Source organism: Podarcis liolepis (genome assembly GCF_965112155.1).
Source record: "Podarcis liolepis genome assembly, chromosome: 9".
NCBI lineage: Eukaryota > Metazoa > Chordata > Lepidosauria > Squamata > Lacertidae > Podarcis > Podarcis liolepis.
In genome coordinates, this window is record NC_139564.1 from 65,154,744 (window position 1) to 65,163,332 (window position 8,589).

General features: G+C 39.4%; 1 long non-coding RNA gene across 1 annotated transcript; it reads left to right on the top strand.

Annotated features, from left to right (window-relative positions):
• The first annotated feature begins 1,130 nt into the window (after nt 1–1,130).
• On the top strand, nt 1,131–4,937 carry LOC310686513. The gene is made up of 3 exons (XR_014515971.1): nt 1,131–1,224; nt 1,876–1,976; nt 4,734–4,937. It is a non-coding gene; the product is annotated as an uncharacterized lncRNA (long non-coding RNA).
• Nucleotides 4,938–8,589: the final 3,652 nt, after the last annotated feature.

Here is an 8,589-nt window from a genome sequence, read left to right on the forward strand (position 1 = left end):
TGGAAGAGCAGAAAAGCAACTGGTTTTTTCCGGTTATTTCATGAACTGCTCAGTACCAACTCTGCTTTGCCCTGTAACCCACCATCTTCCCACCAGTACTTCTATCTATTTTTTGAAAACATTTATGTATCACGCTTAAAACAAAAAAAATAGCAGGATGGTGCACAACTTGACAACTTAAATTGGTCAACTAAAACAATTTTCTAAAAATCATCTGCCATATCAAAGATCAATAGAAACTGGTTGGAAGCCCAGCAAGAGGTCCTGAATCATATATATATATATATATATATATATATATATATATATATATATATTCATTTTCAACAGTAATTAAGCATACTTTTACATCTTATTCAAATTTTTGACTTCCATCAATCCTGCCTGAAAATTTTCCAATCTAATCTCTCAGTATGCATTTCTTATCTTCCCTATTACATTTCAAATTCATAGCCAATATCTCTATCTTTTTCTACTTTGTAACGTATATTTCTCCTTTCAAAACCTCTTGTAATCCTACTAGCGTAATTTGTTGATTACAGTTGCTCTTCAAATAATTCATATACTTCTTCCAATCCTCTGTAAATCTCTGGTCCTGCAGGTTTCGAATCCTTTCTGTCATTTTGTCCAATTCTGCATAGTCCATTAATTTTGTCTGCCATTCTTCTTTCGTCGTAATTTCTTCTTGTTTCCATTTCTGGGCTAACAATACTCTTGCCACAGTTGTTGTATATAAAAACAATTTAACATCTTCCCTATTAATGTCCTGACCTATAATACGAAGTAAAAATGCTTCTGGTTTTTTAAAAAATGTATATTTCAACATCTTTTTCATCTCATTATATATCATTTCCCAGAGGTTTTTTACTTTTTTACATTCCCACCACATATGATAAAATGTTCCTTCTTTTTCTTTACATTTCCAACATTTATTATTTGTCTTATACATTTTAGCTAATTTCACTGGTGTAATATACCATCTATACATCATTTTCATCATATTCTCTTTCAAAGCATTACAGGCTGTAAATTTTATCCTTACATTCCTCAATCTTGGAATCTTGACTAACTGACAAAATATCAGGACTGGCTGTGCCTGTTGGATTTCACAGAGAGAGTATTCCTCAAGGTGGGTGCCACCACAGAGAAAGCCCATCTTCTAGTGCTCTTTAGATGAATATCTGTAGGACGCAGCATAATCAATTCATCCAATGACCACAGCGGGTTGGTATATCTATATGGGGATTCTGTAATGTTTACAGCACGCATAAGGAACTAGTGGCCCTCCAAATGTTGCACTACAGCTCCCATCTCCCCTGACTATTAGTCATTCTGACATGGGCTGCTTGGAGTTGGGAGTCCAAAATCTGGAGGGCCGTAGGCTTCCCATACCAGTCTAAAGCACCTGCAAAGGTTCTTCCACTGCCAGAGAGAGAGAAGATGCAACTAAAGGACATATGGAGGTAAATGAAAATATTTTCAGATAAGGACTGGTCGCGGTAGAGGAGAAATTTAGTTCAGTGATCATTTAAAGCTGAATCTATTGTAGTCACGCTTTCTGAAACAACGTGTGACCTGAAATACAGGTATCCTTCAGAATTTTCACTTAGCCGAATTTTGCAATGCCGTTTTCCAACCACACAGTGTTTACAAAAATGCACATATTAGGGGGAAGTGTGCATGAAAGTGAAGATTTTTAACGAAAATAGCATCCAAAACTTGATAATATTAGGGGAAATTGCTTGCAAAAATGTGTACATTAGTCAAAACTGCATATTAGATGTATTTATGAGGATAAATTTGCACTAAAATTCTGATTATATTTTGGTGATGATTTATTTATTTATATTTAATTTTTATTTTTTAAAAAACAAGATAGCAAATTCCCACAAAATATGAAGGATGAAATTTAACAATGGAAAAAGGAGAAACTGAGGCAACCGAAATGGACACATCCTTTCACCCCCAAGGACGAGGTATTTAGCATCCACTACCTCACATTCTACATCCACACCATCATCAGCCTTCCCATTTCACAGAATTAAGAGATGTCTAAATGTTTCAGCGGGACGCGGGTGGTGCTGTGGATTAAACCACAGAGCCTAGGACTTGCCGATCAGAAGGTCGGTGGTTCGAATCCCCACGAGGGGGTGAGCTCCCGTCTCTTGGTCCCTGCTCCTGCCAACCTAGCAGTCAAAAGCACGTCAAAGTGCAAGTAGATAAATAGGTACTGCTCCAGTGGGAAGGTAAACAGTGTTTCCATGCGCTGCTCTGGTTTGCCAGAAGTGGCTTAGTCATGCTGGCCACATGACCTGGAAGCTGTACACTGGCTCCCTCGGCCAATAAAGCGAGATAAGCGCCGCAACCCCAGAGTCGGTCACGAATGGACCTAATGGTCAGGGGTCCCTTTACCTTTAAATGTTTCAGCAAGACTCTTTAAAGTGTCAACTTTAGCAGATGAGAGGTGCCATTTGGGTTCTGCTTCTGGCCAGCACCACCAAAACAGATTTCATTCTGCCACAACCTGTTCTAGCAGTCTTAACATCTGTTCTAACTTAACATGAGTTCCAACCTTGATATTGCAGTTTATAGTTCTACTTTGTTATTTAAATTTATTTATAGGCCACCTTGTTCACAAAAGACAGGACAAAGGGAGAACATTCTTTCCCAGCCAAATGTGAAGATGGCTACAAGATGGCTGTCTGTTCAGATTTGGTAAAGGGATTTGGAACCTTCTTCCCTCCAGATGTTCTAAAAACTAGTGGAAAATGTAATTCAGACAGCGATTCCGCACATTGAGCATGGACTTCTTCAGCATGGAAGCCTACACATGAAGGTTTTCCATGCAATCTGGAATCCTGACTTTCAACAATGAGGAGGGGAAAACAGCATGATGTGGGCTTGAGGTAAGGCCAGCCCCAAATCCCAATTTGTTGTTACTTGTGTGAAGCCTTCTTCACACAATTAATGCACAAAGAGGGCCATGTCTTCTAGTTTGCTTAGGCCCTGGTCCTCACTGCCTCTTGTGTGGGACCAACTGTTATCAACATTCTGTTTCCTGTCAAACAGGGTGTCTTTATATATATCAATGTCATTTTTGATTTGTTCACCAAGTTGTGTTCTTCTGTGTACTAAGGAAATCTTTTGCATATGTGCTAGCCACTCTCTATTTTGGGTGTGTGTGTGTGTGTCCATTTTCATATCCAAGCTCCCCTGAACTAGTTATTAAAGGGACATTTCTCTTCTATGATGTTCTATTCTTTCCCTCACCAGTCCATCTTCATTGGGGTTTACAATCAGTTAGGATAGGAGTAGAATCCTGCAGCTGATCATAAAATATTCTTATGTGAAAGAATGTTCCACAGAGTTCAATAGTACTTACTCTCAAGAAAGTACGCATAGCATTACAATCATATGATAATTATCTAAAAGCCTTGAGTCTCTGGCACGGTTTATATTACCAAGCTTCACAAAATCTGTTCTAATCTTCCAAGTCATCACAGCAAGCAAACCCTGTGATTGCAAGGCAATACGATGATCCCTCCTGATTGATCAGGCTTTTTGCTTTTGCCTGGGACGCAGTGCCAGCTACTGATGTCATGGGCCTTTCCACTCTAGATTTGGGTAGCGTGTACCTATCTTCAGAATCATGAACTTTGCTGAACTGAAAGAGTTTCTCCTATCAGTTTATTTCCGGTTACAGATGGGTAGCCGTGTTGGTCTGCCATAGTCAAAATAAAAAAATTCCTTCCTGTAGCACCTTAAAGACCAACTAAGTTAGTTCTTGGTATAAGCTTTCGTGTGCATGCACACTTCTTCAGATACACTGTGTGTATCTGAAGAAGTGTGCATGCACACGAAAGCTTATACCAAGAACTAACTTAGTTGGTCTTTAAGGTGCTACAGGAAGGAATTTTTTTAGTTTATTTCCGGTGCCTCTCCCCAAGATGTTTATGTGCTTTTAATTTCTCAGACAATCTGTTACTGCTATGGATTCCTCACACGTATGAGGAAAGTTATAATTAAAGCCTAATAGTATCATCTGAGAAAAGTTTTCCCACTAACTTGGTAGCTATCTTCAGCAAAGAAAGGGCAAGTCTGATGGTACCATGACTGAATTCCCATCTGCCACCATTTCTTAAACATTTGGCTCCCTATAGGCTAAATTTGGGAAATAGTAACAAATGCTTTTAATATCCAATTCAGTCTTCTCTTGTCTCTTAAATGGAGCTGTGAGAAATGTCAAGAGGATAAATGTAAGAATTAGCAAACATTTTTACCCTTTTGGAAGCCCTGTGTCTGATCTTGAAAATGCAGGCAAAAATAAAAATAAAAATAAAAATGCTGCTTTTGTAAGGCAATCAGCTGCTAAAGTGTTCTGACTTACTATTTTTGTAGACTTCTAGCAGATAATGCTGTCAAAAAATAATATATCAAATATTTCTTAAAAGCATGCCGTTCCCAAGCAGACTCTGTAGTGATGTTTACAAGCAAACTGACAGACAATTAAATATCATTGTTTGTGGAAATAATTTCACCTGGAGGAAGATTTGTAACAAGTTTTGTTTTGCTTTTTAAAAAGTGGGTGTCTGAGTGAGAGAGTTTAGTTAAGGAAAATCTATTTGCAATGTACTAAAAAGCAAATACCAATATGAAGATTAGATCCTGTACATATTGCTCCTGTAAGCTCTGAAAATAGGAATCAATATTTCCCCCTTTCCTCTACCTTTTAGATATAGGAAAGCTGCAATATAACCGAAATAATTTTCTGACAAGCAAATCTTTATTGCATTACCCACCCTGGAATATATCTATAGGATTTTTTTTCCTGAGCTGGAAACAGTAATAACCCAGAGAAGAACATTTCAACTGTGTTATCCTGTCATCAACATTTCAAGAATCTTTTCTAGAAAATAAAATTATATTATTGTTTTGGCTCTTGCTCTTGTTTCTCCTCTCTTATTTGGAAGGGTTTTTGTGATTGCTGTGGGCCATATCATTGCAGCCTGATGTGCAGCACTATGCAATGCACATTTTACAAAGAGTACAAGAATCTATGCACTTAAACTTAAGACCTCCATGTCTCATTTTCCCTAAGGCTTATTGGCCAACAAACGATGGGGCTCTGCAGTTCAAGGGAAGTTTGGTGCTTTCATTTGCAGAAAAGTATGACATCCAGCTTGCCCCATCTTCCTTCACTTGGGATTGTTCCCAGGACATCTCTGTTTTGGTCCTTCCTTCTGAAGAGAAGGGCAGGGTTCTCATAATCCTATGGCCATTGAAAAATCCAGGAAACTCTTAAATCGCATGGTAGCGCGCAAATTGCATTATATGAATGGCCTGGTTATTCCGCATGTTGACATCCAGATTGGCGAGGAGACGTTGTTCAGGGAGGACGGTGTTCATCTTTCAGATCGTGGCAATGATATTTGGCTGGGCGACATCATCAGAAACTTTAGGGATTGGTTGCAGCTGTGAGGGTATTGGCGGCAAGCCTCTTTGGCTCGGGTGGCGGTTAGGCATTGGAATATGTTGTTGGTGTATGGAAGGGCAGGGTGTGGCCATCGCCTACCCCTTCACTTTATGGGTATTCCGTTAAATGAATCCGGGGGCGGTGGATCCTTTCAGATGCCCTGCTGGTGGCTGGGGCCATGGCACGACCCCCGGTGACATCAGGGGAGAGCTTATAGTTGTATTTGCATCAACAGGCTCCCCCTACTGGTGGTTAACTCCCTGAGGGGGTGGAGTCAAGCTCTGCTGTTTATCCAATGCCTAAGCCAATACCTCTCACATGCTGTAATCAATAAAGTTGTGGCCTTTTCTAGCCCATTAACCTAATATACTGTGTCCATGTGTCTTTCTTATTCCTAAGCGGGGGGCGGGTCCTTGAATCACAAAGAGGTATGTTTCTAGCATTTGTCTAAAGCGGTACAGTAGGCTCCTTAGCAAGGGAATGCCACAACGTAGGAGCTTCCACAGAGAATACCACTTCCCAAAACTTCTGAGGATGTTGGAACAAAACAAACAAAAAAAAAGAACCAGGGGAACTAAAGAGCATATTTAGGGGAGGAGGTGATCTCTCAGATATTTAGGTTTTTAAGCACTAGTGTGAACACCTTTAATTGGGTCTAGAAATGAACTGGCAAGCAATATGCAAGCTGCCACCTCACATCCAGACAGTTCTTTCAATCCGCAAGTGAGAAGGCAGCTATTGCTTCCTTAATTGTGTATTATCTGCCCCACCTCATGTTCTGTAATAAGAAGGAACCAAAAGGCTTGTTTACAAAGCTATTGTACTACCAATCTTACTGTATGCTTGTGAAACATGGACCAACGCCATCTCCAACTCCTCGAAAGATTCCATCAACAGTGTCTCCCGAAAAATTTTACACATCACTTGGGAAGACAGGTGAACTAATACCAGTGAAGCAGTGAATGCCAGAAGAAGCAACTAATGCAAACTAATGCCAGTGTACAGTGTTGAAGCAATGATTCTTCAACATCAACTTCGTTGGACTGGTCATGTTGTGCAGATGCCTGATGATCGTCTTCCAAAGCAACCATTCTATTCCAAACTTAAAAATGGAAAGTGTAATGCTGGTGGTCAACAAAAGAGGTTTAAAGAATCTCTCAAGGCAAATATTAAAAAAGAAATATAAACACTGGCAACTGGGAAACACTGGCCTGTCAGTGCTCCAATTGAAGAACAGCCTTTACCAAAGGTGTCATGGGCTTTGAAGATGCTCAAACTCAGGGAGAAAGGGAGAAATGTGCTAAGAGGAAGGCACACTTGAACCCTCACCATGATCAACTCCCGCCGGGAAACCTATGTCCCCACTATGGAAGGACGTGTGGATCCAGAATTGGCCTCCACAGTCACTTACAGACTCACTGTTAAAACCATGTTTATGGAAGACAATCTTACTTGGCTATGAGTGATCACAAAGAAGAAGAAGAAGAAGAATATGCCAAGGGTTTGATTTCAGTTTAGGAAATTTTTTTGGCGCAGTAAATATAGCAACAAGCAACTTCAGGAGAGGGCAAATCAGAGCAGAGGAACCGTACGATGGGGAATGTTTCACATGGTTTCCACTAATCTTTTCTTTGTTCTAGGGTGATTCCCTGCTCTCACATTTCCAAATACACGTTTGGAACAGGAATAGGAGGAAGTGACTGGATGTTTGAAGCTTTAGACTGGAGTGGTTGCAGGAGGAGAAAGTGTTAAACAAGTTTATGTACCTGTGGCAGCTGCTCAGCTCGTCCTCTCCTTTTTTTCCTCCCTAAGGAAAGCACCTGTCAGACTTTCAGTATATACACATGCAATGTAGTATATAGTTCCGTCTGCAAATTGCAGCATATTTCCGTGTGTGTGTGTGTGTGTGTGTGTACACACACACACATATTCCCCATTCATCATTATCTGCACACACTGTTCGCCTAACATAATTATCCTAAACAGATATTTTTATAATAATTATCTTCTTAGGAATCTTTTTGCTACCATACATCTTATAAAACAATTTTCTAAAATTAAAACAGAAGTGACAGTCTTAATGGTCTAGTTCATAAATTGGTGAACTAAGTGTTTCTATTTAAATAAATTATCTAAGTACATATAATTTTTAATGCAATTATCCTCACAAGTCTGGATTGCTTTGGTTTCTCGGTATAGAGAAGTTCATCCTCTGACTTCAGTCCCGGTGACTTTTAGGAGGACTGCGTAACAGAAGGAAGGATTGCTTGGCAAACTGTAACCTTAGGCTCTGGTCAGGAATTAGTCACTTTCTTTGGGCTGGGGGTGCTCTGGAGCTGGTGTGAAATTTTGAGCAGGAGTGCACAGCAGTCAAACGGCCTTGCTCAAATTCTTCCAAGAAGAATCAAATTTTCATCTTGGGAAAGGTTATGGAGGGACGATTTAAAATTTACAGCATGCTGTGCATCGAAGCAGAACTATATGAAAATAATGTATCGTTGGTACTTAACACCTACAAAATTAGCAAAGATATATAGAACTCCTTCAAATGTATGTTGGAAGTAAAAAGGAAAAGAAGGCACGTTCTACCACGTGGTGGATGTGCAAGATAACCAAAACATTCTGGGAAACGATATACAATGAGTTGAAAAAAATGTTTGAAATAACGTTTGTTAAAAAAACAGAAGCTTTTATACTAAGAATTTTAGATGCAGAGATACCAAAGGAGCAGAAATGATTATTTATGTATGCGATGACAGCAGCATGAATACTAGTCTCCCAGAGATGGAAAGAAGATGGAAAGAAGAAGATGGAAAGAAGAGTCCTAACCAGAGATGCATGGCTGATGAAGATGATGGACCACGTCAAAATGATGAAAATGACCGGGAAAATCAGAAACCAGGAAGATAGAAACTTTAAGAAGGCATGGATTTATTTATTTTTTTATAATTTACTTAAGAGAACACTGCAAACAACTAAAAACTTTGGCAGGATTTGAGTAATGCTTGAAATGTACTAAAAACTAAGGTAAAAATGGACTACTGAAAGAAAAATAGAGAAATTATGTGATGCAGCATGAAAAGTTTGATAATGGAAACTATGGAGGTGTGGTGGGA